This window comes from Elephantulus edwardii, unplaced genomic scaffold (genome assembly GCF_000299155.1).
Source record: "Elephantulus edwardii isolate Elephantulus edwardi_28Jun2011 unplaced genomic scaffold, EleEdw1.0 scaffold00105, whole genome shotgun sequence".
In the NCBI taxonomy this organism is placed as follows: Eukaryota; Metazoa; Chordata; class Mammalia; order Macroscelidea; family Macroscelididae; genus Elephantulus; species Elephantulus edwardii.
The window spans coordinates 605,778-623,787 of NW_006399855.1; the positions used below are offsets into that span (position 1 = coordinate 605,778).

General features: G+C 42.3%; 1 protein-coding gene across 1 annotated transcript in view; it reads right to left on the minus strand.

Annotated features, from left to right (window-relative positions):
* CAMK1D (calcium/calmodulin-dependent protein kinase ID) overlaps positions 1 to 18,010 on the minus strand; it is a 618,438-nt gene that overhangs the window by 511,360 nt on the left and 89,068 nt on the right. The window lies entirely within an intron of this gene.

Here is an 18,010-nt window from a genome sequence, read left to right on the forward strand (position 1 = left end):
GAGAGAGAGAGAGAGAGAGAAGAGACAAGAGACAGGGAGAGACAGAGACACAACGAGCCTGTGAGATTGATAGCCTTTGAAACCTACTTGGGCGCCAGACCAATTACAAAGCAGTGGGTTTGAGTAGTTTTGTGTTTGACTATTACTAACTGGTGAGGAGCTGTGTTGCCAACCTGAAGGGATACTGTTCGCATTCACAAGCTGCTTCACTTATGGGAGAAAAAAAGGCAATATTCTCCTGTGCCATTTGCCACCTCTGAAAACTCAATGGAGGGTCACGTATGGGTCAACTGCTACTTGACGGTACGTAACAACAACAATTACTGGAATGGTCTCACTTAGGCCATGGTCTTTTCTTTCATATGTGATTTACCTGAGAGCTAGACAATGGATAAGGATGACAGAAGAAGAAAATATAACTTTGAGTTATGGTGTTGGAGAAGAGCACTGACTATTCCATGGACTTTCAAAAGAGAGAACAGATATGTCTTGGGAAAGGTGCAACCAGAGTGGTCCTTGGAGGCAAAGATGTCCCTCATATTTTGGGCATGTTGCTAGGAGAAGCTATTCCTTGGAAAGGGATTTCATGCTTGCAAAGGTAGAAGGTCAGTGAAAGAGATGAAGACCCCAATGAGATGGATTGGCGCAGTGACTGCAGCAATGGGTTCAAGTATGTCAGAGATGATGAGGATGGCACAGAATAGGACAGGATTCAGGTCTGTGTTCATAGGGTCACTATGAGGGGTACTCGACTCTCACTCCCATAAACAGTTCACCAAAGAAGCTCACACTAAGGAAATGACATGCCCCAGAGGAAGAGACTCATACTTCCTACAGAACTCAATAAAAGGGGAACACACACCACACTCCTGCCCCCTAATAGAAAAGGTCTGCCTGACTGAACCAATAGAGGCTGCACATCTCCTTCTCTTTTCCTTTGTCTGGGGCCAGGTGTCTGCTGGGAAAGGAGACCTCAGGCACTACCTTGGCTATGACCACTAGGTAAGTCTATTCAATTCTGAAGTTCAGGATTAGAAAGGTCTTAGATTTCACATGTCACTGACTCACAAGTCCCCCAATTTTACTTTCATCAGTAATTAGTATTTTGGTCTCCATCAATATCTTGACTCCACAGTCCTACTTCTCAGCTGGCTCAGAATTCAGGGAGAAATCCTCCTTACTGACACACGTCGTGAGGTGCCTTACGCAAAATGATGTGGCCTGAGCAGGTTCTGATGGGAAAGGCGGATGTGCACAACAGAGAGAACGGGCCAGATGATCACCTCAGGACAAATGTCACCTGATAGCCTCTTTGAAGCCAAAGCATGACTCGTCCATGTTTTGTTTTGTTTTTTTATTCTGGAACAATGGGAGTTCCCTCAGACAGGTAGACCCACTAGTTAGTCTCCATGAATAAAACAGCAGAGTATCAAACAATAAAACAAAGCTAAACAGAAAAGATTGTTAAAATCTTTATGGTAATGCCAAACAGCAGGATGAACATTTATGGAGACTATAAAATGCCAACCCAAAAAGCAGCTGGGCCTAAAATTTTATATACTGTCTCCTTCTCTCTGGCAATTCTACAGTTTATCTAAGCAGCGTAAGTGCTAGATCTGCCTCATCTATGATTCAAGCCCAGTTTGAGAGGCACTATCAATCTGATTTCTAATTATTCCATTAACCAAATAACTCCCAAATTTCCATTTCATCACGCTTTAGAGCCATAATTTATGTTTCTAAAGCTAGTCTCCTCCTCCAAAACACCAGAGATAAATAAACAAAAAACAGCATTTTGTAAAGGTATGAAGCATAAAGCTTTCATGCTTAAATGAACCTTAGAAACCATCTAGATTATTCTACTGTCTCATTGTTCAGAGGAAATAACAACTATAGTGTTCTAAAGTAAACTCAGTATATCACTTAATCCCAATGGGAGAAACCTCAATATGATGGGGACATTAGATGGTACTTAGAATTCTTACCAATCCTTATTAGTTGTGATAATTCTATTCTGGTTATATAGGGAATCATCCTTTCTTTCCTTCTATCTCCTGTTCTTTTCTCTCTTCCAGATATATGCTTAGTGTTATTATTAGTGAGGGGATAACAAGACGTCTTTAACTTATGTTGATACTTCAGTATTTTTTAATGAATAGCATCAATGCAACAAATATATAAATAGCTAGTACTGGTAGCCTAGTGGCAAGAAGCTGCACTGCAATCCCAAAGGCACAGAGTTTTAATCTCCTCCTTTGCAATTAATTACCTCTGAAAACCCCAGGTGGGTCAGCTATGGGTTGGTTCCAACTTTACAGTACCCAACAACCATCACTACCTTACCTGGGTTACTCACAGCCACAAGTGGTGGAGTTGATTGTCACCCATTGCTCCTTGTAAGCCCTTCTCAGCACTTCATACTCTCCACAAGGGAATAACTACACCTGCACACTGGCACCATCTGAGGGGACCCCCTGGACTCTACAGTCTAGCAGTAGAGAAGCTACTCACACTCCAAATAGTGTGGTAAACTAGGTTTTGAAGAAAAGTGGAGGTTGCCAGGCTGGCTTCTTTCTTTGATTCAAATAACCAAATAACAGCCAAGTATTTCTTTAACATTAGTCTAGGTGGATATCGGTTCAGAGTTGGAAAGACTACATCAGTCCACTGAGAAACTAGACTGTCTGATAACTAGAAGAGAAGTTGTGCCTTATCCTACAATAATAACCTTCAACAGCCACTATTCTGATTATTTTATAAGCATTATCTCCCTTACTCTCCATGACATCTAAGGAAATTACCATTTCTGTTCTGGAGATGAAGCCACTGAGCTCCAGAGCTCAAGAACCTTGAAGACCACACACCACTATGACACAGAGTCAGCCACTCAGACAAGTGGGAGAAATTGTTCAGGGATGTTTCCTTCTCATTACTTTAAAAAGAGCATAGAAGAAATGAAATTAAAAAGTGAAGGAAAGGGAATAAAGTCTGCCCCACCAGTCAAAATAGAATTTCTGGTGTCAGAAAGACCTTTCCTTCATGTGACTCAAGACATTACAAATCATTCAACTGCTGCTAGTGCAAAACTGAGTGAGAACTCCAGGAAGTTCTACATTTTATCCCCTTTGGAGGCTGGTCATCTGGCTAGGATACAATAGAAAAATGCAATTATTCTCTTTAACGGTGAATCCCTACAGAAAAAAATAATCACACAGAGCCCTGGACGGCTGGTTTGAACCTACCCAGAGAAGCCTCAGCAGACAGACCTGGCAATTTGCTTCTGAAAGGTCACAGCCTTGAAAACCTTCTGGAGCAATTCTACTCTACACACATGCGATTGTCATGAGCAAGAGCTCGCTTAATGGCAAATAACAACAACTGCTGTCAGCTTCCCAACTCCTTCATTAGCATTCCGTTATGGACAATGACTCTGAATGACTCTAAAGTGAAATTACTTCTCCAAAGCTTTAGCTTTGAAGAAAAAACAGAACACAAGATCCAAACAGGCCATCTTAGAAAAGTGAACAGGCCTGCTGGGACAGTCTTGTGCCAGCATGTCTTCCAATTTAAACCAATTATTCCCAACAAGAAAAAAAATTAAAGCAGCAAGATGAACAGGTAAAGAGACTACACCCATTCAAACAAAAGAAGAAATTAAGTGTAGGCGAATTCATAAACTAGATAGAAAAGAGATTGACATTGTTAACAACTTCATGTTACTTGGATACACAATCAACACTCTTGGGACCAGATCAGGTCAGGAGAGCAGGAGACATACTGAATTGGGAAAGTCCATTGTCAGAGACCCCTCCAAATTACTCAGGAGCAATGGTGTAAATTTTAAGACTAAACTGTGTCTATTTAAGGCTGTGGTCTTTTCAATTACTTGTTGTGCATCTGAGAGCTGGACAATGAATAAGGATGAAAGAAGAACTGATGCCTTTGTGTTATGGTGTTGGAGAAGAGTACTGAATATCCCATGGACTGTCAAAAGAACAGACATATGTGTCTTAGACAAAGTACAGCCACAGGGCTCCTTGAAGGCAAAGAGGACAAAACTTCATTTCACATATTTTAGGTATGTTGATAGGAGAGGCCATTCCATAGATATGGGCATCATGGATTGATACAGTGATTGCAGCAGTGGGCTCAAGTATCTCAGAAATGATGAGGATGGCATAAGGTAGCATATGGTTCAGATCTGTTGTTCATAAGTTCACTATAGTCATACTCAATGTGGCAGTATCTACAAAAACAACAATACAATCTTAAGGAAATTCACAGAATTCTCAAAGGACGTTGAGGTGTCAGAACCTTTGCAAATTAGCTTTTCTAGCCATTGCATTATCCCAGTTGTGGGGGGCAGAGGGATATGGTCTCCAGCTACTTTAACTGAGGAAACATGGTCTTGCAAATCATGAACAGCTGTGGGACCAATATAAGAGAGAGGCTTTCCACACTGTAACAAGACTGTGGTGAGACTGTGAGAGGGTATGAAGAGCCTGTAAAGACCCTGTGGCATGGTGTAGCCTGAGGAAACCTGATGATGGAGCCACAGTTAAAGGTTTCGGTTTTTGGATGATTGAAGGAAAATCTGACTTGTAAGACTGTTGAGACAAATCTTGCAAATGAGACAAGAGTTTCTTTGAGCTGCTAAATTACTATGAGCTAAAGCTTGCTGGGTGACTGAGGAGATAGAACCTGGACTTTCACTAATTGAGGAACTGTGCTTTGTTAATCTGGATTAGGACTGCTGGACTAAACCAAGACTTGCACTGTGAGCTATTCTTTGCCTCCTCTACTCTCCAACTTATTTCCCTAATAAAACCCAAAACTGTGAGTAAAGTCTGTGAGTCCTGCAATGAATACTGGACCTGATGACTGGCAAAAATAGGTGCAGGAGCATGTGTGATGATGGCATGTCTGACTATGCAGCTATTTGTATGATGTTATGGACATTCATGATGGGGACAGTCACCTTTTATGAAGCAGGTAGAAGTCACACTCATTCTTCCCCAGGTTACCATTTTTCCTTTTTCAGATGTTATAACCCACTGCCATCAAGTTGATTCCAATTCACAGTGACCCTTATTTGGGTTTCTGAAGCTGTTCATCTTTCACACAATGGCTGGTAGATTTGAACTGCTGAACTTTGTTAGCAGCCTGATATATTACACACTATGCAACTAGGACTGAATAACCAAAATATCAAATAAAATACTTGTAAGGTGGGAAGTGAAAGGCAGAAAGAAACAAAACCCACAAAGACAGAAAGTTCCAACTCCAAAGAGTTTGGGAATTGCTAAGCACAGAGACTGCCACAAAGGAATTATAAAAAGAAAAAAAGTTTTCTATAAGAAGTTCTTTCCTTTGAACATCTGAGCTCTCAAATATTAATAGGTTAAATGATGAAGGTAATAATCAAGGCAAAGAGGCTATATTTTGTATCTGCAATAGAAATAAACAGTAAAGTCTACCAAAAACAATATCTCACTTCCTTTTACTAGTTTGGAACGACTTGTTCCTTTTTAAAATTTATTATTGTTAAAATTAGTATTTGACATTCACAAAATGCCAGTACCATGTCCATATCTACCATTATGACTGCATCGTTCATGCACCTCTGAACTGACTTTTAAAATACTAACTTCATCCCCAAAAACAACAGTCAAACAAAAAATTAAAGCAATTAAAATTTATACTAACAATAAAAATAAACTCATAATTTGCTGCAGTTGTTAAGGCATGGCTTATGGCTTTTACATTAAAAAGATGGGAACCTTTCTCTTTCTTTTTATTACTGCAGACAGTACAAATGTAACAATTATTACGGCTAAAGGCAAACTAAGAAAAGGAAACTTGGGAGAGTTTTTTGGCTACACAGTGTTAATGGTTACAAAATAACTTGGGGAAAGAGAACTAAATTTGCAGGTCATTCTCCCTAGTCCATTTTAGTCTCAAAGATCCACTTGAAACTGTTTACCATCATACCAGTCAAATTCAGTGTCACAGAGTTGATCCAACCCATAGTGACCGTAAAGATTTAAAGCTTCAGGGAAACTTGATTTCTCGGGTGTCAGAAGCTTCAAATCTTTACGGGAGGAGGCTGCCCACCTTTTTCCCCACAAAGTGGCTGGTCGATTTGAAGTGGTAACCTTTTGCTTAGCAGCCCAACATCTTACGCACTATGCCAACAGGGCTCTTTGTTCAGACAAACCTCTCTGGACAGATGGTGACTGTGTCTGCGGTGCACTGAGTCGGAATCGAACTTGTATTTCCCACATTAGGTGATTCAACCACTGAACCACTGCTGTTTCATCACAAAATGAAAATGCTACTTTTACATGAAATTTTGAGAACTGGATCCCTGGTTAAGAAAGCTCCATTTCTTCCCTCTGCCAAACTGAAACATAAAGTCCTGCTACAGAATAAGAGAAGGTATTCCATTTATGGCATCCCCCTTTATGTTTAGAAACCCAAATCTCTTCAGACTGCTTGGCATTAAAGACATTTTTTAAAGCCACATTGCTTTCAAGTCAGAACTGACTCGCAGCTGATCTTCTAATGGATACTCAAATGTTATAAATCACTGAAAAGATCGGAGGAAATTCCCCATTTGTCTCCCTTTGGAGCAGCTTGTGGATTCAAACCACTCACCTCTGGGTCTCTGGATTGGCAGCGTAACTCCCTATCCAGTAGGCCACCAAAGCTCTCTACTAAAGACATTGTTGTTGTTGTTGTTAAGTGCCGCTGAGTCACAGGCGACTCATAGCGACCCTATGAAGGAAAGTCCTCAACACTTGTGTGTCTTTCATCCTCTCTCCAGGTTCATAGGGTTTCTGGAGGCAAGCTATTATGGAAGTGCCACTCCTGCTTCCAAGCACTAAAGATACAGCAGGGAGAAATAGTCACTTTCCCTCCCCTCTCAGAACTCCTGGTGAAGCTGCGAACCATTCAGAAGTTCACCTCTGCAGCTCACTTCATTTAGCTGATGTTCACACTGGCAATGTGAAACAAGGGAGGGGGCAGGGCACTAAGAGCAACATCAAGAGTTGTTATCACAACCAAGTCCCCAAAAGGCAGCCAAACAATGAAACCCACAACATTTCAATCCTGCCAATTTAAACTCGGTAGTTCACTAAGCAGTTGTAAAGCTTCCTGTAAACACAAAGGGTTGTACAGTTACAGGAGAACTTTGAAAACACATGGCTCTCACTGTGTGGTCTCCAAATGGGTACTAGGTGCACCTACAAACACTAAATCACAACAAACAGCCACACAGGCCACTCAAGAACAGTCTTCTCACTCATCATTTCAAAGATGACTTGAGGTGAAGAAAAATAATTTCAACCCAAGGTTTACAGAAGAATCCTCCTCAGACAACCTGGGCACTTGGACTTGGTATAATATCTCCAGGCAGGTGCTGACTACCATGTCTGAAGTTTTCCTACCCTGGCTATGATGGGAGCACAGAAATGTCACTGTCAAATGTCCCCCCGCCCGCCCAATCTGTAGGTTTTCTTTCACACTATTGTGTTGATGCACAAAGGGACTTTTAACTTTTAGAAGTCCTCATTCAACAACTTTATCCTCTCCTAGTTGTGCATTCCTGGTTATATTTGCAAGCCTATTGATGCCATAGGTTAGGCCTCCTAGGTTTGGTCCCATCTTGTCTCTTATGATCTTTATGTTTTGGGGCTTTACCCCTAAGTCTCTGATCCACCTCGAGATGAATTTTTGTGTATGGTGTGAGATGGAGATTCTGCTTCAGTTTTCTGCAGAGAGATGTCCAACTTCTCCAGCACCATTTGTTAAAAAGGTTGTCATTTCTCCATTTGCTAGGTTTTCATTCCTTGTCAAATACTAATAGACTATAGATACATGAGTTCATTTCTGGGTTCTTGATTCTATCCCGTTGTGTATGTGTCTGTCACTGTACCAATACCATGCTGTTTGATTACTATAGCTATATGGCAGATTTGAGAAAGAGAGTGTGCTCTTTTATCTATTTATTTTTTATTTTTCAGAAGAGCTTTCTGTACCATAAAGCTGAATTCATGGGAAATTTCCATAGAAAGCCAAAATAAAACACAAGGAATTTGTCTTCTTTAAAAATTAAATTCATATATTCTTATTTGCATTTAGCATATAAAAGCAGACCTCATTCTTCGCTGTTGTTGTTGTTGTTGAACTAAAAGAGAACAAGGCAGGAAAGACAAAGGTTTACTCTCCTGAAGACAGAGAACAAACCCAAGATCTCTATCAAGAGATCTCAATATTCAGAAGCTACGGTGGGCGAGAGCTTCTATTTGTCTCCCAAACAGTAATCCCTGCACAGAGAAAGGTCTACCTACAAAAAGAATCAATCTAGTATGGTTACCAGGGAGGAGAACGGAGTGGAGGACAAAAATTAATAGACAATCAACACTTAACTAGAATGGGTGAAGGGCCGGCAATACGGAATAACTGGGTGAGCAGACACTGTGTGTATTATAATAGATGCTAAGGGATAAAATATGCACGGTTGATTCATTTGGGAGAGAGGGAACAGTGGGCTTTGTAAACTTTCACTTAAAAAACAATTCAAAAAAATAATTCCTAGCACAACACCAAAAGTGCACATCCACTCTGAGTAAGTACAACTATCAGTTAGTAAGTCCCACACCAGTGAAACCAATAAGAGTCATAGCAAGAAGAATGTGACTACAATAAAGAGACATGTTCAAGGACCTCTACTGACAGAATGTCCTGTACTTAGGAGAAATTTCTTAGGAGCTGAATCAGCTGTGTAAGAAAGGAACTGAATTAAAGGCCTAGGGAAATGTGCCTTTTAATCCTTTCAATTCAGAGAGGAAAATGGTCATTTAAATAATTCCGTGAGAGCAGAGGAAGAATGAGGCCATCTACCTGACATAGTGGAAAGTACCAGAGGTGGGCAGAGGACCCCAAGAGGACACAAGTCTTACCCAAGGCAGAGGTATGCTTCAGAGTCCATGGATGAAGACGCTGAAGGTCCAGTGACTCTTCAGCCCTGGTGAGCCTGGCACACAGTGGGGTGTGTGGTAAGTGTCCGCATAGTAGGCTGCTACCCTCTAAAAGGTTAACTTTTAAGCTTGGCTTTTGGACAAAAAGAACTGGTATTTGCAGAGGGTTTCTACCATTCCAAGAACTGAAAATATGCCTTAACGTACGATTGTTATTGAACACCTGCTTTCCTTCTGAGAGTCTAGATTTTAGTATTTGCTAGGCAGAGGGGTATATCTATTACCAGGCCTCAATAAAACCCCTGGATACTAAGTCTCTAGTGAGCACCCTTACTTGGCAACACTCCACACATGTCATCTGCTGAGGAATCAAGCACGCCCTGGAGACTCCACTGGATGAGGAGCTTGGAAGCTTGCCCTTGCTTCCTCCAGATTCCCTCCCATGAGTCTTTTCCCTTTTTGTGTTTGTCTCTGTATCTTTCCATTATAATAAATCATAGCTCTAAGTATGATTATGCTGAATCCTCAGACCTGGAAGTGGTCTTGAAGACCTTCAATACATTTGCTGTTGTTGTTAGGTGTCCTCAAGTTGACTCATAGCAATCTCATGTACAAGAGAAAAAAAGCTGCCCTCATCTGCATCGACCTCTGCTGTGATCAATCTCACTGTTGGAGACACTGTGTCAATGGACTATGTGAGGGTCTTCCTTGCTTCATAACCCTCCACTTTTCATGGTATGAAGTCTCCTTCCAAGGACTGGCCTTCTGGTAACATGCCTATGGTATGTGACACAATCTCTTTAAGGGGCATCCTGGCTGCACTTTTAAGATGTATTTCCTTGTTGTTTTGGCCGTTCATGGAATATTTACTACTCTTCATCAATACCACAATTCAAAGGTATCAATTTTTTCCATGTTATTCATTGTCCAACTTTCACATGCATACAAAAGCAATTAAAAATACACACTGGAGACTTGATAGTTATTCTGTGGGTAGCCCACTAAGCTCTGCTAAGTATAACAGATCTCAGAAAGAAATTAAACTTTTGGTCTAAAGGATCCTACCTCCCATTCTAGCATCAATACCTGTGCAGATGCACCACCAGGCTCCACTGAGAGGAGACAGGTTTCCACATGAGGGTCTGTGGAATGCTAACTGCAGCTATGGAGATTGAAAACCCTCTTCTTACCAGAAAGGAAACATCCCATGCCTGCCCTAAGAACTTCACTGCCACCTCATAGCCACCAGTGAGAAGAAACTTCCCAGAAATAAAAACCTAACTCTTGCTTTAGAAAAAAAAGAAATAAAAGTTGGCATAGCTCCACATAATTGTGAATAATGTCCCTTGGATCAACTTCCTAGATATTCTTTCAAGGTCATTGCTCTAAATCTTTCTTGGAAAAGTTTTCATCCCAAGAGTCCCTGAGAGAGTGTGTAGCTTCCTGAGGATGTGAGAAGGAAGAAGCATCCAGGAATAATTAGGTTCAGAACAAATCTGAGAATCTGGAGCTGATGGAGCCCGGCCTCGCTGTAGCAATCTAGACCAAGTCTGGGGCATGAGTCAAGCACTGAACTGAGGGAAAACCAAGGAGCTGGAGCAGATGTCAGGCTAGAAACAAGTCTAGCTCTTGGATGTACAAGGGTCATGGGAGCCAAAAGTACTAACAGTCTGTTACCCAGACGCCCTATAAGCAAGCTACCTTTCCCAGCCTGGAAAATGGAAAAGTGAAGCCAACTTGGACTGTTTACCTCCTAGTCCAGCAGCCAGGTCCAATGCCAAAGAATCAAAGAGCTTGGATTAGGGGTTCAGTTCTATCACCACAACCTCCCCCTCAACCTCTATAAAACACAGTAAGCTCTAACAAACCTTGCTGGCTTCTCTTCTGTACTTTGTAAAGGAGCATGCACAGATTGATTCACTCGCTTATTCAAACATTTCCTGAGGCTTGTGATGGACCGAGCTGAGTTAGGAATACAAAGACAATGATGGGGTGTTGCCAGTATTCAAGGAGTTGTCCATCAAGTTCTAAAATGTTTAAACCCCCTGGTACCTGTGAAAATACCCCACAGCTGCAGGTGACCTACAACCCTCATCTAACACAAAATTTAAAGAAAATTCGTCTTTAAAAAAAAAAGCTAAACCACTCATTACAGAGTCGTTTCTGACTCCTGGTAATCTCATATGCTTCAGAACAGAATCGTACTTGGGATTTTCAATGGCTGGTTTTTCAGAATTAAACCATCAGCTCCTTCTTCTGAAGAATTTCTGAGTACCTTTTGGTTGGAAGATAAATATGTTAACCATTTGCACCATCCAGGGAACTCCAAACAGGTCTTTATTCTATTAGGATTCTCAGCACTAAAGGGTCCCTAGGTCAGGCAAATAGTGTGTATTCAGCTATTAAGTAAAAGGTTGGCAGTTTGAATCCACCCAACACGTGGTGGGTTTTGGATTAAAGTATGAGAGGACAGAAATCAGCAGGAAGGCCTAGACTACTAGCCCACATTAAGAAAGCCCTTAGCTGGCCCAATCATCCTCAACTGCTAGCAGGTATGGAGCAGCTCTGAGCTCCTGAGTCTTCAACCTGCCAAGCTGGGAGGGGGTAAGGAGAGCAGGAGTCACAGGACGCAGACACCAGATTGTCTGGGAGTGACAAATGGTCAAATCTCTTCCAAAAAGATGAACACATACAGGAGACCTTACCAAAACAATCCCAGAAATGGAATTAATGCAAATGAGGACTATGTCAAGATGCTGAGCATGTGAGGTGAGGAAAAAGTAAAAAACAGTAGATGCTGTAGAGCTCAGCTTGCAAAGTCAGGCTTAAAGAGCGGCTGATGTTAACAAGTCATATCTGTACGTGGGCTGAGATCTGCCGTCTGGTGATTCTCTCCTGATACCTCCTGAGATACCTGGTCACCCTCCCCTCTGGATTCCTCCGTGGCCAGCTGGTACCTCTTTCCTCCTAAGTTCTCCTGAGCTACTCTGACATTCTCTTCTCCCTGTATTTTCTGGGCCATGTGGTCATTATCCTCTCCTGATTCCTCCCACGTCATTGAACAGGCTGTTTTTGCTTCATAACCTTTATACACAAAGCTTGCAGTCATGCTGCCGACCAGCCTCTTCTACATTGAACATCCTCAGGTCCTGCGAGTCTTAGAATATGCAGCACAGGTCCAAGTGACTAAGGTGTCTGAAGTAATATTGAGTATTTGGGGAACATTATGTATTATATGTAAAGTACGTATTTACACGTATTTCAGAGTTCATCTAATAGGCCTACAACTACCACAAAGGAGTTCTGGTGGCCTAGTGGTAAGAATTTGTGCTCCAATCCCAAAAGCACGTAGTTCTAATCTGCCAGCTGTTTCACAGGAGAAGGATGAGCATTATTGCCCCAGGAAACCCCTGGAAGGTCAGCTGCGGGTCAATTCTGACTCAATGGTACACAACAACAATAAGATGACTGCAACAAGAAATTTTTTAACTTTTAAATTATTGATGGATATTTGTTCATCTTTAATCTCTGGACTCTCCGAGTCACCTCTTTTTCCACTGTCCCTCAAATCATCAGCTGATAAGCCAGTAATGAGGGCTCACAATTAGATGGTAGAACAACCTTGACCAGCTATACAAGTCAAGGGCTCAGCCCTCCCACAATTTTTACTAGATGCAGGGTGGCTCTGGGTTCATGATCATTATGACAATGGTCAATTATTGACCATCCTGACCTAGGCTTAGTTCCAGGCTCTTCATATGCAATATCACTAAACCACAGAACTTAATAAGACTCCAATTTTGCAGATGAGATTGAGAACAGTTGAGGAATCTGATTTCCAGTCCCATACTTAGGCAAACGAAGCATCAATAAAAGAAAGGAAGATCCTGAAGAAGATGGGTGGACACAGTGACTACAATAATGGCCTTAAGTACGGCAGAGATCATGAGGATACCACAAGATAGAGCAGACAGGGTCACTAGGAGTTGAAGTCAGCCTTACAACCACCACAAGTGCCAACTATATTTTGAGAAATGCTCCTTAAGACTTATTGCAACAGAAAAACAAAACAGAACTGGTTGTTCAAGGTAAAGAAAAACAACAGAAAAGTAATTCTTTGGGTCTATTGGCATGGATGAAAATACTCAATATTATCCTAGAACTTTGGAAGTCTAATGGTGCCCTGAGAAGAATGGCTCTGGCCTGGGCCACCAAGGACTTAAAGACCATGGAGATGCAGGTAGCAGCTGCCTAGAAGGCTGTTGAAGTTGATGGCTGCACCCTGTCTACGAAGCCTCCACAAGAGCATCCTCGGAGTTGTTGGAAAACCTGGTCCAGTGAGCAGATTCCAGGCACTGAGGGTGCCGGAGAAAGGTCCAAAACCAGGTACTGAAATCGAGGAGTCTGAAATGAAAAGCTCCCTAATAGCACCAACTACAACAAAGAGGGTTTCTTCAAGAGCAGCCAGAATAGATTCCATCCCAAGAGATTCAGTTAAAAACTTGCAGCATCCCAAATCTCACCTGGCCTGTTAATAGAACTAAATTGTTAAGGAGGCAGAACTTGTCCTTGTTACCCTCACTCTCCTTCCCAACCACTGGCCGTTCTTCCCTGCCAGCCAGAAACCCAGCACCTTCAAGATCCACCTCATTAAGCCAAAGCACTCCCAAGCTTCCTCTTATACCTAGTCTCACCTCAACTTTAGAAACCCTGATCATTTCACTGTCTTCCAAGTAGGGATCAGACTAAAGTACAAGCATGAAATCTCAGCCCCAAAAAGGGCCTTGGACCTCACATGATCCAGTTCGTCACCTAGTACAGGAGAGACATCCAGACTTCTCTCCATCACATCAAGCATAGGTGATACTGAAAACTCAGGGGGTCATTTCCACTTTAGAAGCTGCCCTTTCAGATCCAACTAAATCTTAATTAACATTCTTCCTGGTGGTGTAATCTGTAGGAAGTTGCATTGCCAACTGAAAGGTAGTGTATCTCCGATGGTTTGAATCCTCTTGCCACTCCAAGGAAGAAAGATGAGCACTCTATTCTTGTGTGATTTATAGTCTCTGAAAACCAGTCAGAGGATCAACAATGAGTGGACTCTGACTCAACAGCAATGAGAGTGAGTTTAGAAACCAGGACAAGAGGAACCATGGTAGCCAAAGACCTTTCCCAACACCAGACAGTTAGTCCTTCCCAATACATGCTGGCATTCTCAACTTAACCATGTACCAAGCGAAATTATACAAAGTGGTAGCACCCCAAAAGACACAGAGCTAAGAGATGCAAAGAGCAGACCTTAAAGCATTGTGGTTTCACAAGCTCTTCAACGTTATAGCACTAATGCTTTGAATCCATGGCCTTATTTCACCTTCCTTTTTTCTTTGTGGTCTTCATTCAGCAAATGCCCACCAAGTGCCAGCTTCATGGATAGTATGGTTATTGGGGCAAACTCCAACCATATGGCCCTCTGGTTTTACCCACAACCTATGAGTCAATCCCAACCCCCAGCTGACCCTCCTTCAGGGTTCCTACACTGCAAATCTGTCTGGGAGAAACTGTGTATCTTTTCCCCTTGAATGGCTGGTAGATTCAAATCACCAACCTTTTCAATAGCAGCCTTAGATCTTAGGAACTTCATCACCAGAGCTCCTTAATATGACCCTAGAAGAACCTTAGACAACAGCTTGGAAATTCAAGCAATGTAATTTTCAGATTTTGCTTTGTTTTTTGGTCAAATTGTATGTTTGGGGTTTTTTTTTTTCCCAAATAACCAAGCTGAACTGGAGGAGATGACTGTAAGAAAAGCTAGACGACTTTTTCAAAAGCAAATTCAAAAGATTACAACCTCTAATCTAAGAAAAAATGAACAACAAACCTGCAGAGTAGAAAATGAGGGCAGAAGCAAGAAACATCAATAGTAGGTAATTAGATCCTATAGTCTACATGAGCTTACACAGTAATAACAAGAATAATCAGCAAATCTCCAGAAAAGTGTTAGCCATAGGAGTGTGTAATGGTGGAAAAGGGAAGTGAGATTATTCCCATGTTTTTCCACTTCTAAATGAAGAGCATAAAGAAAGGTCATTCTGAGGCTGGCTGGAAAGAAACCTCACCCAGCACCAGGGGTGCGGTTTATGGGCTGTTTCCTGGTGAAAGGCACTCATGTCACATCTGGCCCCATACCAAGACTACATCTGTGCACACCCTGTGGTTCTTTTACGTTGTCTAGTCAGATAACTCAGGAACTGTCAAATCCCTATATAACATTTGTATTCATTATCATTCCGGGGACCTTGAGCAAGACTCTGAAAGGAGACCTCCCCTGCCTTGTAGGAGCTCCCATTGCAGACACTCCACCATCCTGGGAGGCACAGCTGGATGAGATATGGACTCCCAGGGGTGCCACGATGACCAAGATCACAGGCTGGCAGGGCCCACAGTAGGGCTAGGCCAGGAAGAATCTATCTTCAAGGAACCAGGAAGCCTGTCATTACCAGCAGAAAAGGTAAATGCATGTGCCCAGACACCAGCCAGTTGTTCATTCATTCATTCATTCATTCATTCATATCCTCACACTTTGGAGGGAAATTTACCCACTCACTCATTGCCAGCAAGGCATTTCAACTCATAGCAACCCTCCATTGAGTTTCCAAGGCTGTAAATCGTCTCATTTTTGCCCCCACAGAGTAACTGATAGATTCTAACTGCTGGCCTTTCAGTTAGCAGACCAGCACTTAAATCTGGTCTCGGCCTCATAACAGAACATATCAGACAGACACAAAGATTATAGTCAAATGAGCTTTGCAATAATCCAGAGTTGCCTGCAAATGAAAGTAGAGCTAATAGAGGAGAAAGTCACAGCCTCAGAGAACTGGACAAATTTCTTTGGAAGAGTGCTCCTTGGTGGCAAAGAAAGCAAAGATTTGTCTTTCCATACATTGGACATGCAGCTAGAAGAGGCTATTCCTTGGAGAGGGACATCGTGCTTGGTCAGGGGTTGAATGAGAGGAAGTTTCTCAGCAAGGTGGACTGACACAGTGACTTGAACCCTGGCCTGGCCTGTGCCGTCTTCATCATCTCTGACACAAGTGATGGGGAAAGATATACAAACACCTGGGAGAAATAACTGTGATGCTTCAGAACTCAGGGTGACTAGACAAGAGCAACTGAAGGACCCGGCAAATTGAGATGAGCATCTCTCTTATTCCAGGGCCCCGTGGCATAAGGAAATGTGTAGTCTAACTTTCTTAAGCCTCCTCTTGGCCTGCACAGCTAACGCCTGACTATATTTTTTTTACGTCACCTGGGAAAGGTGGATGTGATGGCACTGAACATTCCAATTTTACTTTTGAAAAGCAAACTTTTCAAATTTATGATGCTCTCACTTCATCAGAGATTTAGAGATCCTTTGCAACCTTTTCCAGCTCTGGACAGATTTCCCCCCCTCCCCCCTTCCCCCAAACTTGCCCTCAGTCATAACTTTTCTTTCAGTCATGGAGTTTTAGCATTTGGAAAGACTGCTGAGAAGGCTTGCCTGTGTGTCCCATTGGCTCTGCCACCTTGAGCTTTTGTGAAGCTTTTGATCTGATATGATACATGAAGATGAAAGGTTTTTGGGTGAATGAAAAACTTGTAAACAAATCATGTGGTGGTCGATGTGTGTATCAGGGGCAGTGCAATTGGCACAGGATAGAGCAGAGTTTAAGGCTGTTGTACACAGGGTCGCTATGAGTCACAAGAGACTCAACGGCACACAACAACAACATGATTATTACAACTGTACATGCTCTGCTTCCGTTCTAGCATCACATCTGGTTAGAAATGAGCTGGCCTTAGTCCCCACTTCTGCCCTCAATAACCAGGGATGACAGCAGAGCTGTGAAACGTGAGAAAGAGCTCTAGGCTCCAAGAAGCCTAGGGAGAGGTAAGATGTGCACTTGATTAACTTTCCCACAAAATTGTTTTAAACATTTTAGTTGATCATTTTCATTTCTGCTTCCTTTCTCTACCATGATTACAAGGCAATAATAATAACAAGGTACAGGAAGCATTAATGAGAAAAATAACAAAATGAGGCTAATCTCCTAATTTGTTATTCAAAAACCAGTAAGAGCATTTTACAATAGTAATCGCACTTAGGCACAAGAATCAAAGCAGGAGGCGAGCCCCTGAGATAATCAGCAGAGAGAGATCAAACACCCGAGATGCTCCCCCCACCCCCCGCCCCCTGGACAGCGGGGATCTACCACAAAGCAAGTGTGTGATCTTCTATGGCCTGGGCATCGCTTCAGCCTCAGTCCCTTTATCAGCAAAACCAGAAATTCACTGCCTCGTTCTAGGGTTCAAGCATGTCACAGGGCAACGGAGAAGCAGTATGATTCATTCAAATGGCTTAGGGTAAAGGTTTATCTGATTTAGTGAAAGCTCTAGGTATTCTCAAGCACTTTGATCTTTTTCAAGTTCATCGGAATTACATGCTCAGAGTTACAGGTCACTGTCAAGCTGTAGCACTAATGAAAGACTTGGTCTCGTGAGCCACCCACAAGCAGTGAAGGTAAGTGCCCCAAGATGCTTGTGCTCTAAGAGAGGTGATTTCTTTCCCTAGAAAATTCATTCATCATATTGTCTGCTGCGCATCATTCTCTTCCTGGAAAGTCAAAACCTGGTTGTGGTGGAAGTGAGGGTGGGGATGATTCGTGGTGTTGCCCCTGACTCATGGTAACAACATATACAACAAAACAAAACTAATACATTTCTGCCCAGTCCTGAGCCATCTTCATAATAGGTTATGAGTAGGATCATTGTGATGCAAAGGGTTTTCTTTGGAAGTAAATCGTCAGGCCATTCTTCCTAGACTTCCTTAGCTAATCGCAACTGCCTCTGACACACCCATCCCGATTATCCCAGTCACTGAATCAATCCATCTCATGGAGGGTCTTCCCCTCCTGCGCTGTCCCTCCACCCTACCAAGCATGATGTCCCTCTCCAAGGACCGGTCCTTCCTTACAACATGTCCAAAGTAT